The 20,438-nt window shown below is 44.0% G+C and overlaps 1 protein-coding gene across 10 annotated transcripts in view; it reads right to left on the bottom strand.

The window, feature by feature from the left end:
- Nucleotides 1-20,438, bottom strand: part of FAT3 (FAT atypical cadherin 3) — a 419,173-nt gene that overhangs the window by 331,428 nt on the left and 67,307 nt on the right. Inside the window, exon 1 of one of the 10 annotated variants that reach the window (XM_021280142.2) lies at nt 15,471-16,264. The exons of the other annotated variants lie outside the window; for them this stretch is intronic. The gene's annotated coding sequence lies outside the window, so the exon portion shown is untranslated. Of the gene's footprint in view, nt 1-15,470; nt 16,265-20,438 lie in introns of those variants that run through there. 10 annotated transcript variants of the gene reach the window in all.

Raw genomic sequence — 20,438 nt, 5'->3', positions numbered from 1 at the left:
CAAACTCAAGGAAATTCATATTTAAGGCACACAGAAGATAGCGATCTAGGAGTTTAAACACAAAGTCATTATTCTACCAGGAAACCTGTCACAGACTAGAGATAGCCATGGATCTTACACTCTCCCCTCATTACACAGGCACTATAACTAGCATGTTGTCAAATGAGAAAAGGGAAAAAAGCACATTTAAACATCACTTTCTCTGGTCAGACATCTTCCTTGAGCTGCACTCCACAATAACTCACCCAGCTGGGAAAGTCTAACAATTTACCAGCCAAGACGAGAAATCAGAATATAGTTTAAGAACTTAAAATTTTGCCACATGGAAATGAATTAAAAATGGGTTTTCAACTCTAGGCAGGAGCAAAAACAAACCTGACTGATACTGATAGATTTACAAGAGAGGATATATTCATGGGGCTACCTGCTCCCCGATGAGCACAAAAAGATGATTTTCCATATATATGATCATATCATGATGTGCTTATCCCAAAAAGAGAAGATGAAGACAAAACGACCATTTCTGCAGAGTAAGCCCTTGCAAGAGACAGTGCTATAAATCCTGACCTTCCTTAGGGCTGCAAATCCTCCTGCTGCCTGCACACAATTTCACACAGGAGAAAGGCCACTCAGCATGTAGCAAGTGTAATTCCAGGCTGTCCCTAGGAAGTGAAGATTTAGCCACCAAGACACATGTTATGAATAACTTTGTCTTGCTAGCAGGTGCTGAGGATTTTTCCATGCAACACCAATTTTTGCCAAGTATCAGTTCATCAGCAAATGCTTGCAAACAGGAGCCCGGTGTCATTTGTCTTCCCACGGAGCGGGTGCAAAGGGTCTGTCGGACTCTCCCCTCCCCCTCAAGGATGAAATTTGGCTTGGGGAAATGGTATGTAGGGAAGCAGGGAGGAATAATTTGCCTCCATTCGAGATCTGTTGAAAGGGAATTCCTGGGAGCCACCTTACAAGGGATTTGAGCTTGCCCCTTGGTGGTCTGCCCCAAGAGAAACAAAGACTGATTGCCACTTTTCATGCTTTGTGTATCTCCAGTCCCCCCAGGCTCCTGCTTCTTAATCACTGTAAAATAGGGAAGCTTTGGGGCAGGATCAAAATGAGCCAGTTATGATCACGGGGACTATGTGCTTCCTCATGAAACACACTCAAGGATGCTATTTCTTGCTATTTGACTTTTTAATTTTTTTTAAGTTTATCTCATAAATACACTTTGATCCTCATCCAAAGAGCCCTGGCTTGCAAGCTCTTTCTTGGTACAGTGTCAATGTAAAAAATCCAGGACCGGTGAGTCCCACTCCTGCCACCGCTAGTCTTTCCCCAGCTCCCCGTTCACCACACACTAATGTGGATCCCCCCAAATAGCTCGTTCTTTGCAGAGCTGCATCCCAGAACCTCAAGGACAAGGTCTCTGCCCACACTCCGGCAGGCAGGATCACACCCTGACATGCAGCACTTTCCAGCTGCATACATTGGGACTTCAGCAGAACTATGTTACCCTTGCTATAATGCAAGTAATAAATACAAAAGAGACCAGGGAGTCTTTAGTACAAAACCCTAGAGCAATACGATCTCTACTTTTTACAAAGCCCGGTGAAACGCAGCAATGGAATAAGCACCACGAGAGCCGCAGGGCATCCCCAATGCAAATGTGGTGTCCCAGGAGCTGAAAAAGCATCTTCCACCCTTCCCACACGAGGCTCAGATCCCATCCTGCACTCTCTTCCATGGTGGTTTTCCTGCAAACCCTTTCCCGACGGTCCAGGCGCTGCCGGCCGGGGCAGCTGGTCTGCTCTGTGTTCAGGATACTGCACATACTCCTCCTGACAGCTTGCACGGGCTTGTATAAACCATTTCAGTATAGTTTATAGTAAGAAAGAAGTCTATGAGATTTACAACTACTGTTTCCAGGGCCATAATAGGTATGTAGGTGTAAGGACTGGGGTAAGCTGTTATTCTCAGAGGGAAAAAATACTACCTATCTCTCCCAGACACTCTGTGTGGGGAGGTAGGGCAGCTCAAGTGCTCCAGACCTTTCTATATGGGCAAAAGAAGGGTGGTTGAAGAGAGGAATATACAAAAGCGTCTTTCCAGCTGACTGTTCCATGTAAAAAATATAACATAAAATGAGAAACCATGGAAAAAGACTAGCAGGTTGTACTAAATGATCTTTAGTGGCTCCTTCCAACTCAAACCTTTCCATGACTCTAGGATTATGACATGTCAAGCCAAAAGTGTTGTATCAGAAGACATATGGATGCATCCTGGTGCCATTAAGAAAAGAAAACAAAACACACCACCACAATTAAACAGAACAACCACTTGATAAACATATAAATCTTACGATTCTACAGAAAAAGACCAAAAAAATTATTTATTGAGGCTAGGAACTGTATTATTGGGTTTGCAGTGCCACTTCTCTTAGAGATGGTTGTGACACATTCCAATAAAGAGAGATCCTGCTTGAAGAGCAAGGACCAAATATTTTGATTGAGATTCTCAACAAGTTTGAGATTTGAGAATGAAACCCAGGTTAGGCAGTGAACATTTTCCTTCCAATAGGGCAGGAACCCGCAGGGTGCTGGCACTGGCTGCTGTGCCATAGGGATAACACAGAGCTGCTTCTACTTCTGGAGCAATATACTTGAGTCGCCTACAACCAGCTTGGGTTGTCTACATGGTACTGCAGAGCAAGCACCTTTCTGAAAGACAACTCCCAAAAAATGGCCTCCTGCTGGCCCTCTGATAAAGTAGCTTCAGAAAATTTGGACAAATCCTAAGCCCACAACTATTCACAAAACAAAACCAAAAAACCCACCACCACATTGATGAATACACTTTCTGCTTTCTAAATCTTCCTGTGAAAAAAAAAATAATCAGAAAGCTTGCAGTTTGTTCAAACGGGCAGCATTTAAAGAAAGAGCTATTGCCATCACTTTTTAAAATTACATCCAGCTCAGGCCACAGGAGTTGGTTAACCTGCCTAAGTAAGAAGCAACGCACAGATACATTAGGTCAAATACATCACAGTTTCTCTCAGATAAGTGGAATCCACACTGCAGACATCGCATGGTAGATGAAGTCAGACTTAAATTGAATAAACTTCAGACAGAAACACAGAAATTTCCTTTCCAGCTCATGTGCTAAAGTCAAAGCACTGCAAGGAAGAAAGCTTTCCATCAAAGCTGGCCTTGGACTGCTATCTGCACCGGAAGTACCTGAATCCATACAAGGTGCTGAATCCAATTATTTTGCATGGGATCTTTTAAAATGCTAATTCTGATGCACACAAGGGAGTGCTGGTGGCACTCAGGCAGAGAGATCTGCTGTGGCTGCACAGAAGAACCTCTGGTCTCACCTCTGGTCCATCCTCCACCAGGCACCCACCTTCACTAAAGCCATCGAAGGAAAGGCCCAACACTGAAGCCACAGAATCACAGAATGTCTGGGATTGGAAAGGACCTCAAAAGGCCATCCAGTCCAATCCCCCTGCCAGAGCAGGAACACCCAGATGAGGTTACACAGAAAGGTGTCCAGGAGGGTTTTGAATGTCTCCAGAGGAGGAGACTCCACAACCTCCCTGAGCAGCCTGTTCCAGTGTCTGTTACCCTCACTGAGAAGAAGTTTCTTATCAAATTTAAGTAGAACCTCTTGTGTTCCAGTTTGAACCCATTACCCCTTGTCCTATCATTGGCTGTCACCGAGAAGAGCTTGGCTCCATCCTCCTGACACGCAGCCTTTACATATTTGTAAACAAATTTGTCACTCCTCAGTCTCCTCCAAGCTCCAGAGCCCCAGCTCCCTCAGCCTTTCCACATAAGGGAGATGCTCCACTCCCTACATCATCTTCGTTGCTCTGAGGGGCCCAGAACTGGACACAATATTCCAGGTGTGGTCTCACCAGGGTAGAGTAGAGGGGAAGGAGAACCTCCCTCCACCTACTAACCATCCCCCTTCTAATACACCCCAGGATGCCATTGGCCTTCCTGGCCACAAAGGCCCAGTGCTGGCTCATGGTCATCTTGCTGTCCACCAGGATCCCCAGGTCCCTTTCCCCTACACTGCTCTCCAATAGGTCACAGCATTCAGACGAGTTACCTGTACTGAAGCCACGCACACTTCTGCCCCTCTTTAGTGGTCAGATCACGCATAGATATTTGAGATGATAACCTCTTTTTAGCTCACCGGACATTAACTCAAACCACTATGGCTTCAGCTTTCCAACTTGGCCAGTTCAGCTGCCGCAGCTGGGAGTCCCTCACAGCCTGTTGCGTGTTTGGAAAGGTCCAACTTTGCAGGCACAGTCCAATTAAAAGCTCCAGAGAGCAGAGATCACTATTTAAAGCTGAACTGTTCGCTTTTGTTTATTTATAGCAAAACCATTAATTGCTAATCACATATTTGTTTGCTGGAAAACCAATGATCCAAAATAAACACGAAGTTTAAAGACCATTCCCAGAACACTGAACGGTATCAGGGACAGTGCTGAAAATGTAAATCAGAAACATCAAAACACATCAGGATTTCAACTGGAGGAACAAACAACCCATTATTTCTGTGCCAGACAAGAGGTTACCCATAAGCCACCAGTTAGCCACAGAGTCATCTACAGCCCAGCAGTTACTTATGTCCTGGAGAATGACAGACACCACTGCACAGTATCGGTTGAAAAAACCTTCATGGAAACCAGCATATGCAGGATTCAATGAAGTACCTCAATACAGAGTTTCAATAATTTCCTTGGAAAGTACTTTTTAAATATTTGGTGTTAGAGGCAGAACCATAGTAAGATGATAATTTCATTTATGAGCCAGTTTCATATGTCAAAATAATATAAAAACATAAAAAACAAACCAAAAAAAAGTTGGTTTTGTTGTTTTGTTTTTTTTTAATCCCTCTTCACTAATAAAGCTCCATGTTCCACTTGGGAGAAGCGTGTTCCCTCAAACATCTACCTCCCAAAACCCCTGTGGATACAGGGTTTACCTGAAGCACCTACATCTATGGACTGTCAGAGGAGTTTTGACTGCAAAGCACCCACACCAGCCCCGATAGTGGTGCCCTCGAGTCCCCCGACGTTCACACGTATTTGAAGGGCAGGTAAGTGCACACATACAGCCCATTTCCAGGTTAGCAAACAGGCACAACATCTCAAGCCCTTTGTTCCAGGTCACAAAGGAGATGCGCTCCAGCTGCCGGCTCTCATTGCCTTGCTACGCTGCCCTCTGTACCTGCACGATTTTGGTCTGGAAGGTTTCCCTACAAAGCAGTGTTCACCAGCATTCCTGGCCTAAATTTCAAAAACAGAGGGTCATAGGGTTGTGTTTCTCAACACCACTGCAGTGGCTACCACTGAAAACTCATCATTTATTCACTGTTTGTGAATCTGGGTTCAGTCTTCAAAGTTGCATCTAGATCTTCAGAAGTTAATAGGAGACACTGATTATGAAAGAGGCCCGTAAGGCAGGGTTATTAATAATAACAAGAATAACAGTGCCAAGATTCCATTACATTGATGAAAACAGCAGCCACTGGGAAGAATAGGCACATCTCTTAACGCCTCACCCTTCTCCATTTGCTCTGCTGGAGTCAGGATCATCTGCAACCTGAGGTCAAGCCACAAAGTCTGTACTCTCAAATTCTGGACAGAAAGCAAACACCACGTGCACACCAAACACACAAGACAGGGTCAGGCTTGGTCCGTCTGACCGTGCTTTCACCACACCTCACCCCAGTTTGCTGCCAGCCTCCTTGCTCTGGACTTCTCCACACTTGCTGGGAGAACACGCAGTGGTGGTGCCACACCAGCTCCCCACAGCCCCAGCAGGTAGATCTTCCTAATGGGAGCCACCCCATCCTTTACACACTGACAAGCAGAGATGTTAGTGAGGTGGACACCTCAAATCACATGATGCTGAACATCCAACTTAGCGCTTGCCAATGCAAACGGGGTAGGTCACACCTCCCCAAGCTGCTGATCCATGTCCTAGAAGCAAAAGCAGCTGCTGGCTCCACGTCTCCTGTTTGGGCACCAGGAGGGGAGGAAGCAGTGCCAGCAACCCCGTATCATCCCACCAGATACCTCCAAAACCCGGGCTTGGCTGTGCCGAGCTGCTCCACTGCTCCTGGCCATGTCAAAGGTGCCGTGTTGGTGCCCAGGGATGGCCCCTGCACAAAGGCACATGGATGTTCCCTCTTAGAGCATCCTCCAGAACCCAACTCACACTACGTGCCTTCCAGCCACACACTCACCATTTTCCTAGCTTTTCACATCTGACAAGAGATGGGGAAAGCCGCTCAGCTGAAACAAAAAGGACTCCAGCCTAAATAATAACTTCCAGTTCATGCCCAGTGAGGCTTGTTGTTGCTGAATGTAAAACCTCAACTGGAAATGAAGTTTCACATAGCAAGGCTTGTGTACTTGTGTACCGTTGTTTTTCCTCAAGCTCCTCTATGCACAGATTGAAAATCAGCTGCCATTTCAGTCTGACCCCTGCAAATCTCCAGAAATGTAAAAGACCAAAAAAAAACTGTGCCAGAGAGCATCAGGTCAAAGATCAAAATAATCAGGAATCACTTTGCCTGATTTGAAGCTGTTTCCTCTGTATTTTTAAGATGAAAGCATAGAGCAACAAATTAAGCGTTATAAAATAGCCATGCACCAGCTTACTAATACTCACCCAGTAAAATTACAAATCCATACAGGAGGAAAAAAGAAGCATGTCGCGCTTGTGAAACTATTATGGATAAGGAGAAAATGTCTGTGTCTATAATATATTTCTATAGCAATTTTCCGAGAAAAGGCTCTCAATATCTTTTGGCATATGAAAGCCACTATGAGGACTGCAATAAAACTGAGTGTACTGTAAAAGAGCCATCATATGCATCTGTAGAATTTAGGTTGAAACCCTACTGTATTAAATTCTGTATTCTATAGCTTTTGGGAAAAATGTTGATATTTTATTAAATGTACTACACAATACCTTTCTTTCTCTGAAGAAAAAGTTTCGGTAGCAACATGAAGTAGCTGTTCTAACACTAAAAAAAAACAAGTTTGAACTTAAAAAACTCTTACAGTAAGTGCACACACTTCCAGTGTGAGCGGGGGTGTATATACATACACGTACAGCCCATTTCATCATGCTCAGCTGCCCTCATACCTCATGTGATTACCCAGCCTGCGACAGCTACAGTCATTTAAGAGTTTAAATGCATGTTGCTGTGTTTCATGGGGAGATCCTAATGCGCAATGGGGCTCAAAGAACATGAAAGCGTTTCATTTATTTTTTTTGACATACAAAAATATTGCTCCCAAACAGACATTCCTCAAGCAAATACAAATGCACCCCTTGCAGCAAGCGCAACCAGCAGCTGTGCTGCAGGGCACGCAGGGAACATGCACCGAGCTGCACCCTCACGGGCAGGATCAGCCTTGGGCCACAACCCGCGGTGCGTCACCTTATGTCACCGTATGTCACTGTATGTCACCATACGTCACCTTACCTCACTGGGCATTGCAGCCTGACACTCCTACCAGTTTCTTCTTCTCAAGAGTTGCAGACACTCTACACAACCAAGCCAAATTATATTCAGGCACAATCATTTCATGCCACAGCTTAGCGATCACTTTATGGCAGGATAAGCCACTGTGGCCACCAAAGCATGTCCTGGGCTCACCCCCCTGCCTTTTTTTGTTTCCTTATTTTTTTTTTCCCTGTATTTTTTGTTGATTTTGTTCTCACTGGAGATTGAGCTGCCCTATTGCAAATATGCCTGTGAACAAAAGGGAGGGAGGGAGGGAGATGGGAACGGGTGCCTGGGGCAGGCAGGAGGGATCTTTTCCATGTCCATGGCAGCTCAAACTGTTTGTCAAACAACAGCCGGAGCTGAGGCAACCAAGATGGTGTGTAAAGAGCAGAAAGTACCTTCGAGAAACATACTGAACACTATCAAAATACTCAAGTCTTAAATAGACACATGAAGTATTTAAATGCTTTCACACCCATAACAAATTTTGTTTACTGCCCAGCATTTAAACAGCTTTTTCTTTACTATTGTAAGATTGTTCCCAAACAGTGTGAATTTGATGTTGCAATGAATAGTAGCACTTCAACTCCTATTTACAACCCATTCAGCAACATAATTCCACAAATAGCATGCAGGATTTCCACACTTTATGAAATAAAACCTGTTCTTGGCTCAAAAGAAGTTGTGCAAATTAGCTGAAAAAAATCACTTCCTTTTGTTTTTCCTCTCTGCTATAGAAAATTAAAGGAAAAAGAGAATTACTATCCAAGTCATATGAAAAACTTTATTAAAGCCATTAGAACCACCAAGCATTGTTAACGTCCCTCTTGTAATTATATGCAAAATGCTCAGTATCCAAGGAAACAGCGTGGTAATGAAGTTAGAGACTACTGTATAAATGCACTTTCTAAATCACCACCAAGAATGTCTATTCCAGTGGGACTGGCCAGTTTATTAGTGTGTGACACCCTGATCGCTTAGACATGCTACAGCTTAAAAACAAAAAGCTAACAAGCTACTTTTGCATAAAGGCCCCTTTTGTCTGCCGTGTATGAACAGCCCCCTCTTAGCGTCTAGTTACAGAGTTCCTCTGCAGAGTTGCAGATTTCTCTAAGCCTGTATTCACCTTCATGAGAGTCGTTCAGAAATCTGTAATGATGGGCACTAATTAAACTGCGTAACCAGCAACAAATGAATCAGCGATGCTGTCCTTTGCTCCAACTTCTCAGCAAACTGGAATGCGCAATAGGACGAACACTGAAACTCTGATCTTCCTCAGAGCCTGCTGGTCTGAAATCCATTTCATTAGCACCAAGCACTAGCACAGCCTGATTTATGGTCACATTATTAAAATTAATTTAAAAAATAATGCTTATGCTCCAGTATCAACACTCGCTCTCAGGGATATTTCCTAGGAAGACGGGCAGGTCTACAGTGAGGAAGCTAATGCAAAATTAACTCCTGCTTTTTGTTGTTAGCACTTAGATCATCATGCCAAATCCCTAGTTTTTAGGCTCAATTTCAGCCAGCATTCATATATTCTCCTGCCTTCTGTGGCAGTTTATTCCACGCAACCCCCACAGAATCCAAAGCAGCTCCAGCCAGGTTCATGGATGACCTTTGGTTATTCTTCCCTTCCAGTACGTGTGACAGCTTCACAAGAGCACATACCTCAACATCCCTGCTTCTTCCATCGGATGCCCCTGTAATCTTTCTCCGTGACCTTTACATTCCCTTTGGCTCATTCTTTTCCATGACTGTAACACTCTTTATATAGGTAGGTAGCCTCAGCTAAACACGGTATTTCCAGTGTGGAGACAGCCAAGTGCTGGAATAACCCGACTGCCAGCCCCTGCCCGATGGCACATACAGTCATAAAACCCTGTCACCTTTTTGGATGCTCTCAGGCACTGTGCCAATTTGGTAAAAAAGGCTCCACCATCTTCTTGCTGCCTCCTCTTTTGTGCCTTGTCTCTCTGGTTTTCACAAACTTTACTCCTTTCCCAGCATAACCCTCATTGCCTCTGTACACAGATCCAAAGCCAACTCGTCTGCCCTCCTCTTTCCACCCACGCTGTTTTGGGGGGTCTTGCATCGTTGAAACAACATTCACATCTTCAGTAAACGCTGTCACTTTTCTTACGCCTCCCCTCTTCCAGATCAGCGCGGGGCTGATCCTCATTTCTCACCACCACGAACAGCTTCATCTCACAAAACACCTCGCTGCTTTGCCTGGTGCTTTCTTCTCCCAGGCTCTGAAGTTCACTTTCACACACCACAATAACTGATCTTGCCCAATTAACCTTTTTAGCTGGCTCCTATGCCTAAGATGTTTTCTTAAAAGGCTATAGAAATGAGGGCCATAGCTTTCTCTCACGACTCCTTTTTTCTCCCTCTTTGTCAATACATCCCAGTTGTAGAGCATGCCCTAATGGCAATTTCTGCATTGTATCAGTTTATCTGCAAGTCTGGCTTATAGTACCATCATTACGTGACGCTTCCAGAGATCTCTCTTTAGATTGCTTTCTTTAACTCCCCTCTATAATTTCACAACTCAGTTGCCAGAATGGCTAGAAACTTTATTTTCTAAAGGCATCCTCTTGTACTCTTGGAGCAGCTGTGCACTCAAACCAGTCAAGCAAAGTGAACTTTCTCATTCCCGCTCCATTTTACCATCCTGCCAGCTCACCCATCTCACCAGCACTGGTTTTTGTTTTGCCTACTACCAGCAGTGACCACAGCAGCAACGCTGAGAATATCAATCCTCTCTCAAAAGCCACATCAGAGATGGAACTACTAGAAACATTACACCAACGAAGTCAAAACCCAGCAATGGTGAAAACCTGTCGTAACTTCTAAGTATAATTTTGTGTTAAGCAGAAAGTCCATGAGCTCTCACAGTGCACAGTGTGAGAGCTCATGGACTTTCTGCTTAACACAAAATTATACTTAAAAGTTACGATTCCAACCAAAGCTGGTTTAATTCAAAATGGTCCAGTCTGGAAGGGCAAGGGGACATTTCAATAACCTTCCAAGTTGCTGCTCCTTATGCAGACTAACCAAGAACTCCCCAGCAAGGAAACACTGAGGGGATCTGAACTAATTTGATCTCTAAAAGGCAAGTGCAGAATGAAAATCCGCAAATATTAACTAGCCCCACAGTCCATCTCCAAAAGAGTCGCTCTCCCAGTCAAGTCACCAGCAGCCTAATTTCCAGAGGTACAAGGCACCTATGGCTCCATTCAACAGGAACGTCATTGCTCACTACCACGGGAAAGCTCAGCTTTTCACCTCTCTCTGTTTTAGCTTACTTATTGTAGTTCATGCTTATCTGCCTGCCGTGAATGTCATGAGGTTTAATTAGTTTTGGTCTGTAAAACACACTGAGTTCCCCCAGAAAAGCAGTAGATGCATTTACAGTGGGATCTTTGCAGCAGAATTTTCTTGGCATCCCTGGAGTAACCCGCACGAGCAGCCAGAGGACAACTCCAAAGACGAGGTACTCGGAGCACTACGACATCTGCAATCCTGATCTGTATCTGGAGGATCAAAAGTTTCAGGGGCAGCGTTTTGGTAGAACACATGCTGAAACTGATGTGGGAGTTAACAGCGGTTTTACAGAAGTGTGCTGGCAAAAACATTCTCATCAGCATCTTTCAGCAAACATAAAGTAAAAATAAAAGCCCACCTTATAATGGAAATAACAGGGGGAAAAAAATTGAAATCAACACTGACAAAAGCACCATATGGGTTTTTTAAATATCCCAAACAGCTTAAAGTTGCCCAGACTTCTGTATTCATTAATTGCTCAGGACACAGATTTATTTATTTATGGCTTAGAAAATAATTCCCAGCTCGGAGGCTTTCCAAAGAACAACCCTCCCCAGTTCTGCATGGCCACCTCGGCCAACTCGCCCTGCCATTTCTTATTCTGATGCTAATGCAGTTCAAACAACCCAGCCCTGCATCTTTTATCTATGCAATAAGCCTATCTTTAGGTCTCTTAGTTGTGTCAGTTTAAATCACAACATTCCCATAGAGAAAAATCTGATCATTTCATTTACTTTTGGGGACAGAGAAGGGAGAAGAAAAAAAGTTCATTATAAAAACGCTTTTTTTGTTTGTGGTGCCTGATTCAAGCCCCACTGAAATCTGCATGAATTTAAACAGCAGTTGAACCAGGAGTAACAACGCATTTTAATTAAGACTTGCACAGCTACCTTCAAGACGGGATACCCTGAAAATATCTGAACATGCATAGGCATATCATATTATACGATTATGCATATTATTAGGTCTTATCCAAAGTCTGCTGGAATAAAGACCAAGATCCCATTGATCTCTGTGGGCTTCAGATCTCTGTCTTTTGTAAAATAAGCCTGGATGGATTCTGCCACTCCGGCTTTCACAAGCACCCGCACAGGGATATTCATAGGGCTTCTCACACGAGGGAAAACCCATGAAGTTGAAGCCATCCATGAAAGGTACTGGATTTATTCCAGATGTGGAACTGTTTTTAATTAATTTGGAAGCATTTAAAGTATTCGTTCATTAAATATGCTTTGCGTTTCACACATGCACATAAGAGAGTAAGAAACCCCAGAATTGAAGCCAAAACTATAATGTCTTATTAAAAAGAGTCTGACACCACTTTTAGCAAAATCAGGCTCACATGAAGACAAGAGTTAGAGCGCTGCCATAACACACCACACCAAGATGCAAAGCACACAGTTCCTGTACTGCCCATCTCAGGAAACCTCACCTTGACCTGCACAGGAGACTTCCCCAGGGGCCCATCACCATCACCCAGTGCAATATTTGAAGTTCAAGATACCTGTCCTCTAGAGAAGGGTGAAACAACTATGTGCCAAATCATCATTAAAGGTAGAATGTATATGATCATACAGAAGAAGATTCAAACAGCCAAGAAGGGAGGAAAGACACTTCCTTCAGAGGTTCTTCACCCAGAGGGTGCTGGACACTGGAACAGGCTCCCCAGGGAGGTGTCACGGCCCCAAGCCTGACAGTGTTCAAGAAGAGACTGGACAACACCCTCAGACACACGGTGTGAACTGTGGGGTTGTCCTGTGCAGGGACAGGAGTTGGAGTCGATGATCCTTGTGGGTCCCTTCCAACTCAGGACATTCTGTGATTCTATGATTTTGAGGTCTCAAGCCAATGCCCACCCGGCACTTGTCAGCATCCAGCTTCACTTAAAGCCATCTATGAGCATACCACACTCACCTACAGATGTCAGAAGCAAACAAAAAACTTAGAGCCTCCTGCTTTTGTCAAGTTCACAGCAAAAAGCTCCACTGCATAGACACAAGAGTGAATTTGGACACCTGCACCAAGGCTGGATCCACTCCTGCCCCAGCCAGGTAAAACACAGTGTTGCACTTAGTGCAGGGAAATATAGATGCTCCAGGACTGACACGTTTCTGCTGTATCTAAACCTGTAACGCCCTTCACCCCAGAAGTGTGGTGTTCCTTGAGGAAGAGGACCTGTGTCAGCCCATGGTACACCCCACACCATCGCTGGATGCTCCTCCAGCCGAGGTCAGATATTTCCAGTGCACACTGCAAACCCCTACGTAGACATCGTGGTACACGATGCTCGGTGGCCACGGCCACCACAGAACACGGCTCGTGTCTCCCCTCTAGTGGCTGACCCACCACAAGCTCGCGTGTCTTCTCCTGCCACAGCCAACCCAGCCAAGGGCTGGAGCGTGTCCCCTGGCAAAGCCACCACCAGCTGAGCCTCCACGTCTCCCGGGCTGGGAGCCACGGGCAGGCGGGGATGTTGTTGCACAGGGAAAATGCACAAGGAGAACTGAGCACATCTGGGCAGACGCTCAGCTCTGCTGCTTCCAAGGCTCCCGGTTTTGAGATGAGGTGAGCAAAATTGCCATTTAGTATGAAGAACCACAGCTAAGTTCAGAGCACATTTGTTTTTGAATTGCATCTCAGAGACCTAAAACAATCAGGGATTTGGAGACCAAGAAACATTCAAACTTTTCCTGCCCAAAGACCAAGTTTCATACTGGATGATGACAGTTTTGCCACCAAGGGTCAATATTAATTCTAGTGATCACAAGTCAGTGGCCCAGTGATCTCTAATGATTTTACCAAATGCTACCAAACTGTGTGTGAAGCTCTCCCGTTCAAAATCAGCACACAAACATTAAAAAAAAACCCAAAACTTCACATTTCTTCACAAGTCATCTTTTTTCTTCTTAAAAAAAAAAGAAACAAAAAACAAGCAGGAACATTCAAGTTTCTTTCCTTTGGTTGCCAGTGCTAAAATATGCTAACAGCATTAAGGCAAGGGACGACTTGCAGAGCTCACAATCTGTATTCAGCATAATTAGCAGATGCCAATTTAACTTATTACTGCTTCTTCCTTTCTATATTATAAAAAGGATGTCAATGAAAACCTGTTATCTAAATGACTGTTTTCTCATTGCTGATATAAAGCAACAATCATGGGAAAATAGTCACAGAGCATGTGTTAGGAAATATCTGATTTTGAAGTGACATTATAAACAGCTACAGAGAAGAAAGAAATAAATGCCTGCAGACAGGACTTTTCTCTCTTCCTTCATATTTTGCATTTTTAGCCTGTTTTAAAACTAATTGCATATTTGGTGGCATTCCTAGTTATTCAAATAAACAATGCAACATTCAAAGTAAAGCAATATTATTCCATGAGGTTGCCCAACTGTCTCTGCCACTGATCATTTCAAAGTGTGAGAAATGAACAGCCTCAAGATGCATTTTCTATGCAGAGAACTCACAGCTAAGAAGTAAGAACACAAATACCTGCGGAAGAAAGCAAAGCAAGCCCTAAAACTCAGCCTCTTCCAAAATGCCAAAGATCGGACCGTGTTACAGCTAAGGGACAGTTACAGAGTGCACTTCTGCCTGCAAAGCTGAAACACATTTTATAAAACAAAGCTCTCTTGAACTAAGAGGCTGTTGCAAGATGCATCCAGCACACAAAAAAGCAGTGCACGCCAAGGCTGTGGATTAAACAGGTTTCTAACACACAAACCGTATAATGATCCAGTCCAGGCATCATTTGCTGCTACTTCTGCTTGGTGAAGATGCCTTCCCACTCACATTTCTGCGTATTACAATGCAGTGAAAAAAAATATTTTAATAAACTATCTTCTGACTCTCAGGGCTAAGTTGAAAAGCCTTGTAAGGCTATGCTTCTCTGCAGCTTTAATCGATTTGAGCTATAATTTCATTTGTTATGCTTAACAGACAGCATAAACTTCACCCTTCCCAAGAATCGAGAAAAAAAATAACATTTCATACTCTCCCATAAGCAGCCTATGTAAAACACAGCACAGAACCGCTGCACACATACCCCCAATTAACTTGGTCTCTGTGGAAACTAATAACTTTCCACAGTATGCACTGTAATCCAAGTAATAATTTTAAACAGGCATAAGCTGCAGTGTGCTGAACTAAGGCATTCTTACCTTGCAAAGAGTGCTTGAAGATGGTTATTTACAGTAAAAGAGGAGAACGTGCATGTTGCCAAGTATTTCCCATGTAAAGGGGATTTACATTACCCCACACATGCGCACGCACACGCAAACTGGGTGCATGTGCTTCCCAGGTAGAGAAAGAGGACCAGGAAAGATAAGCAGCATCAATAATGCCCTGGCTTTATGTCTCAATCAGAGGCAAGTAAAGCTGGAGGAACCATTTGAGATGAAAAGGGAAAAAAAAAACAAGAAACAAGGTGGTTTGTTTTATTTTTCTTTCTCCTCTGGATGCGAAAAGGGTGACCTGTAATACCTTAACACAGAAATCCTCATAACCCACCTCCCTCCTGAGCCAATTAGTTGCACACGTCAAACAACGCTGCACAAACAATGCACAAAGACTTTAACAAAAAATATTAAAGAATCCCTTACCGTTTAGTCAGAGTAAGTGACAGATAACAGGCATGAGAAACTCAGTTGGCACAGTTGCTGTACATATTTCTCTGCGGACTTCTCTTTAGTGGTCCCAAAAGCACTGAACATAAAAAAACCAACCTCCAGCCTGCCTGCTTCATTCTTCAGCAACAGAGATACATGCTGTCACGGTAACGCGAAAAAGCAAAAAGAACTACAGATCTTAGTTTTTAAAGCCTTTGTGCTTACAGGGAAGAGAAAGAGGGAGCGGGGAAAAGAAGGAACAGAGCAAACACTTTTTTTCTAAGAGAAATCTGGTCTTGGCTGTCGAAGTAACCACAGCACAGGATCATTCAGTTTGAATTTCCCTGTTTGCGAGCTCCTTGGGAAACATTAAAAAAATAAAAAACAAATTTTAAAAATCAGTCTTTAGGGGAAAAAAAAAATCCAATGCATGGATGGGGGGAAGGGAGAGGAGGAGGGTACTGCTCCTATGTGACATACATATGGAATGAGCATTAGAACAATGCTGACAGGACAGCTAAGCAACTGCACTCTGGGGCAGCAGTTTTCAAAGCAGAGCTTTTGCAGCTTTGCAGAAAGGAGAAGAAAACAATTAAAAAAAAAAAAAAAGCCCTCTGTAAAGGGAAAAAAAAAAAATAGAAAAGAAAGGAGCTGTTAATTCAAGAACTACGGGAGTGGGGAAAAAAAAAAAAAAGAGTTGCCTAATTTCTGAAAGGGGGGTGGGTGGGAAACGCCGCGACCGCTTTCCAGCGATGCAAGAAGCAGAAGCCTTGATGTCTAGTGCACTTACATTTTATGCGGCGCGCAGTGGGTCCCCTCCTCCCGCCTCCCTCCCTCCCTCCACCCCTCCCTTCTCCCCTCCCTCCCTCCGCCCTCCCTGCCCAGGAACCTCTCCCTCCCAGGGGACAAGAATTCCAGTGGACCCAATTAACACCGCACTTTGCTGGTTCCTTTGGTGTGATCGATATTAAATAAGCTGAGTTTTATCAGCGCTGAAAAATAAAGCAGCCATGTAATGTGTGCCTGATGGAGACTGCGTTTTGTTCCCCCCCCCCCCAACACTTCCCCACTCCCCCAGTCTCAAAACGATCCAACGCGGCGCAAAACAAAATAAAAACATTAAACTGAAATAGCACCAGTGCCACAAGCTGCATCAGGTATTTGTTAGAAACTTGACGGAAGCCCAACGTGGGTTGCTCATTTCAGTAGCCTGGGCAGCACTTTATTAAAGTGGATTTACAAATCAATGGAAGGAATCCAAAGGTTCACAAACAGGCTCTTTCATCAGGTCCGCTGCCTGGCCGTACAGGAAGTTTGCTGAAGGGGTCTGGGGGCTGGTTCAGCAGCACACTTGTTTTCAGCGGGCTCCCGACAACATGACTTGTTTGGTTTTGTGAAAGACATGCAGTAAGAGGTTCACTGCTTGGAGGGAATGCAGCCCAGTGTGTTTACTGCTTCGTGCCCGCAGCACGTGCAGCAAGGCGCCCTACAAATTGCGAATTATTTTAATTTAAAGGGGGAAGCGGTTGGGAGGCAGTAACCTTCTTTGGTCCTGTTTTCCCTGATCTATCCATCACAGATTGCCATGTAAAAACAATCTACGATGGGCTCTCTCTATAGAGGAAAAGCAATTACTAGCATTAACTCTTGCCGTTGCAAATTAATACAATACAGTCCACAACTGATAGAGTCTGCCTGCAAGCCATTAATCTAAGAATAAATGGGCGGTTTGCTTAAATAGAACTGTTCTGAATTCTTAGGTTAAGAGCTCCCCTTCCTCTACTTCCATTTGTGTTTGTGAAACTTGGTGGAAATAAAAGGAAACCATATTTATTTGCTGGGGTCAGGATGATTCCAAGCTAACAACACCCATCAGCAAATGTGCCTACAAATACAGGTTTTCACCACCAGAAGATGCTTTTCCTTTTTTGTTTCTGGGATGGCCATAATCTTCAAACCAAACCCAAGAAATAGCACTGAGCGAGATTCGTGATTGAACAGCTGGGTTGACCAGTGACTTGAATCCGTCTTGTTAAATTAATGTGAGATTGCATTTCCATACGAATAAGATCAATTAAAAATACTCATAAAACCAAGGTACCAAAGGCAGTGAAGAGTTAAATCAATTAACTCAAAAAGCTTCTAATTAAATAATGTTAAGGTTATAATTCTCCCTCTAGCTGAGGGAGGAAAAATCCCAACAGCAGGAAAAACTAAACAGTAGGTAGAGACTACTAGTAGTAGCTCAAAGTGCTACACTGTTTGTCAGAAATTATTTATGATGCCTGGTAACATCCTTCACAGTTAGATAAATGTAGAATACACAAAATCCTGAGCAGTGGCCAACCACCCCAACAGATAATCACAAACCAAAGGCCTATTTACATGGGAAGACTCCAAAGAACACAAGTAAATTGCTTATGCACATGTAGTCCAAGTCTCTTGAGCTACAGCAATTCCATGCTCCTGTGCTCTTGACGAAGATGCTGCACTTCACATGTATTGATTTCAAGAATATAATCTAGCTGACATGTTTTTTCGGTACAATGGTCAGGGAAGAAGAATCCCTGAGTAACACAGCACTGAACAGGGCAATGCTGGGCTGCAATTTGAATGAGAGGAAAACAGAAAGCCATTCACAGGAAATCACCAAAAACGGTGGAGATCTTCATGCTTCATAGTCATTATTGACCCAGCACCGCAGCATGGCAAACATACTGGATTTGAATGAGATACAGATTTCTGATCATACCAACCTGATGGTACAGAGTCTTCAAAATGGCATTCCATGTTCAGTCCCCTGCTCTAAATGAGGTGGCAATGCCAACTTGTTACAGTGTGCCTGGAAGTGGCCTCAACCTTGTACAGAACACTTCCTTTTGCAAAGAGATCCAAGCACTTGGTGGGTGCTTTGGGATCCCATGGGACTTGAACATAAGACCTATGAGGAGAGGCTGAGGGAGCTGGGGTTGTTTAGTCTAGAGAAGAGGAGGCTTAGAGGTGACCTTATCACTTTCTAGAACTACCTGAAGGGAAGTTCTAGCCAGGTGGGGATTGGTCTCTTCTCCCAGGCAGTCAGCAATAGGACAAGGGGGCATGGGCTTAAACTCTGCCAGGGGAAATTTAGGCTGGATATTAGAAAGAAATTCTTTACAGAGAGAGTGGTCAGGCATTGGAATGGCTGCCCAGGGAGGTGCTGGACTCACCGTCCCTGGAGGTTTTTAAACTGAGATTGGACATGGCACTTAGTGCCATGATCTAGTAAACGGACTAGAGTTGGACCAAGGGTTGGACTCGATGATCTCTGAGGTCTTTTCCAACCCAGTCGATTCTGTGATTCTGTGATTCTGTGATTCTGTGAATGAAAGAACATACACATCCCATCGGCCACAGAAAACGTGCCCACCTTCCGTGAATGTATCAGACCCAAAGCCAAGCTCCAGCCAGGAGAGCTGTGGGGCCCCAGGAGAGTCTTGCAGAAGAAGGGAAGCACCGTCATAGAGCACCCAGCAATGGCCTTCATGCCCGCAACTTACAGTCACAAACTGTTGATGGCTTCAACTCCCATCTGTCAAAACGCAGGGGAAACTCACTCTGGCAATCAAATTATTTTCACAGGAAAACACTGCAGTAAGGATATAATCCACTGAATACATCCAGGCTGAAGAGGTCCAGTGGGTAGCTGCATTTTGGGAAAGGCTGAAGTTTACAGCTGCAGAGGGTTTACTAAGTGCTCTTGGAACCCATAAATGATCCATCAGTCGATCTGTCATCTCAGCACTCCTAAGCTCTAGGAAAGTCTTTATTATCCCCGTTTTAGAGATGATGATTTGAACACTGAAAGCCTAAACTGCTTCCCCAAGGAGATGCAGGAACTGCTGGAGAATAGCAGGGAACCGATTCCAGGCTTTTCAAGTCCCTTAATTGTGAAGAGTGTTCTTGTTTCAAACACAAGCAACTGAGTTTGACATATTTTGAAAGTCAAGCCATTTGTTCCTTAAAAAAAAACCAGCATCATTCTAGTCTACTCTTAAATACAAATCAAAGCACAGTTCATGGTATTTAAGGAGCTCCTGTGCTGCTAAAGAAATCCACATGTGTATATACTGACAAGTTTTATTCCAAATAAAAATTCATAATTCACATTATTTAACTAGAAAATAATTCAAATATCATTCCACAATTAGAATTACCGTCTCAGTTTGTTAGCTTTCAAGCCAGTAGGGAATTGCATGGAAGGATACCTCATACGCGTAAAGAAAATGGATAGAAAACTTTCCTCAAAATAAGCAAGTGTGCCAGCATCAGCTAACATCTGGTGAAAGGCAAAAGGCTTGAGTGGCACAGTGAAGGTCCTGGTCCCTTGCTGCCAGCAGAAGAATCCTCGCTGTTGCTGGAGGCAGGAAAGAGGGATGTGTTGCCAGCCCTGATCTGGTTGAGAGGCTCCTACAAAGGGTCTCCCCTGCATGGACGCCCTGGTGAGCAGCCGGTGCTGCCTGGAGCTCCTGCTCTCCCACAAGAGCCCTTGCACACCCAGCCCAACATAAATAGTCCTCAGAGATCAGCATCACCCAACACATGGGCCCACCAGTGCTGCCACCAGCAGAGCTAGCACTCCGATGACACCAAAAACATAATCCACGGAAGAGCACATTTTAAGCTTAATATAACCCGGAGGAAGAACCTATGCTTGCATTGTCCTCAGAATTTGCTTTATTCACATGAAAGAGGACTCCATGGAATCTGCAAAGACTACTGACCAAAAGTCCAAGCTGGAGAGATGTATCAAAGAGCAAGCTGCTACCAAAAGAGAAGTGACTATTTACTACTCAAGGGCAGGAACTAATGACTGCTAATGGGACAGTACCATATGACCCAAAGGAAAAGCTATGAAGATTTTTCTCTTTTCTCATTCAAAACCTCTGTTGGGAAGTGTCAGTATTTACAACAGTCTTTGCAGAA

The sequence above is a fragment of the Columba livia genome, chromosome 1, assembly GCF_036013475.1.
Source record: "Columba livia isolate bColLiv1 breed racing homer chromosome 1, bColLiv1.pat.W.v2, whole genome shotgun sequence".
In the NCBI taxonomy this organism is placed as follows: Eukaryota; Metazoa; Chordata; class Aves; order Columbiformes; family Columbidae; genus Columba; species Columba livia.
Note: the sequence above shows the minus strand (reverse complement) of the source record. Positions and strands in the feature narration are given on the sequence as shown.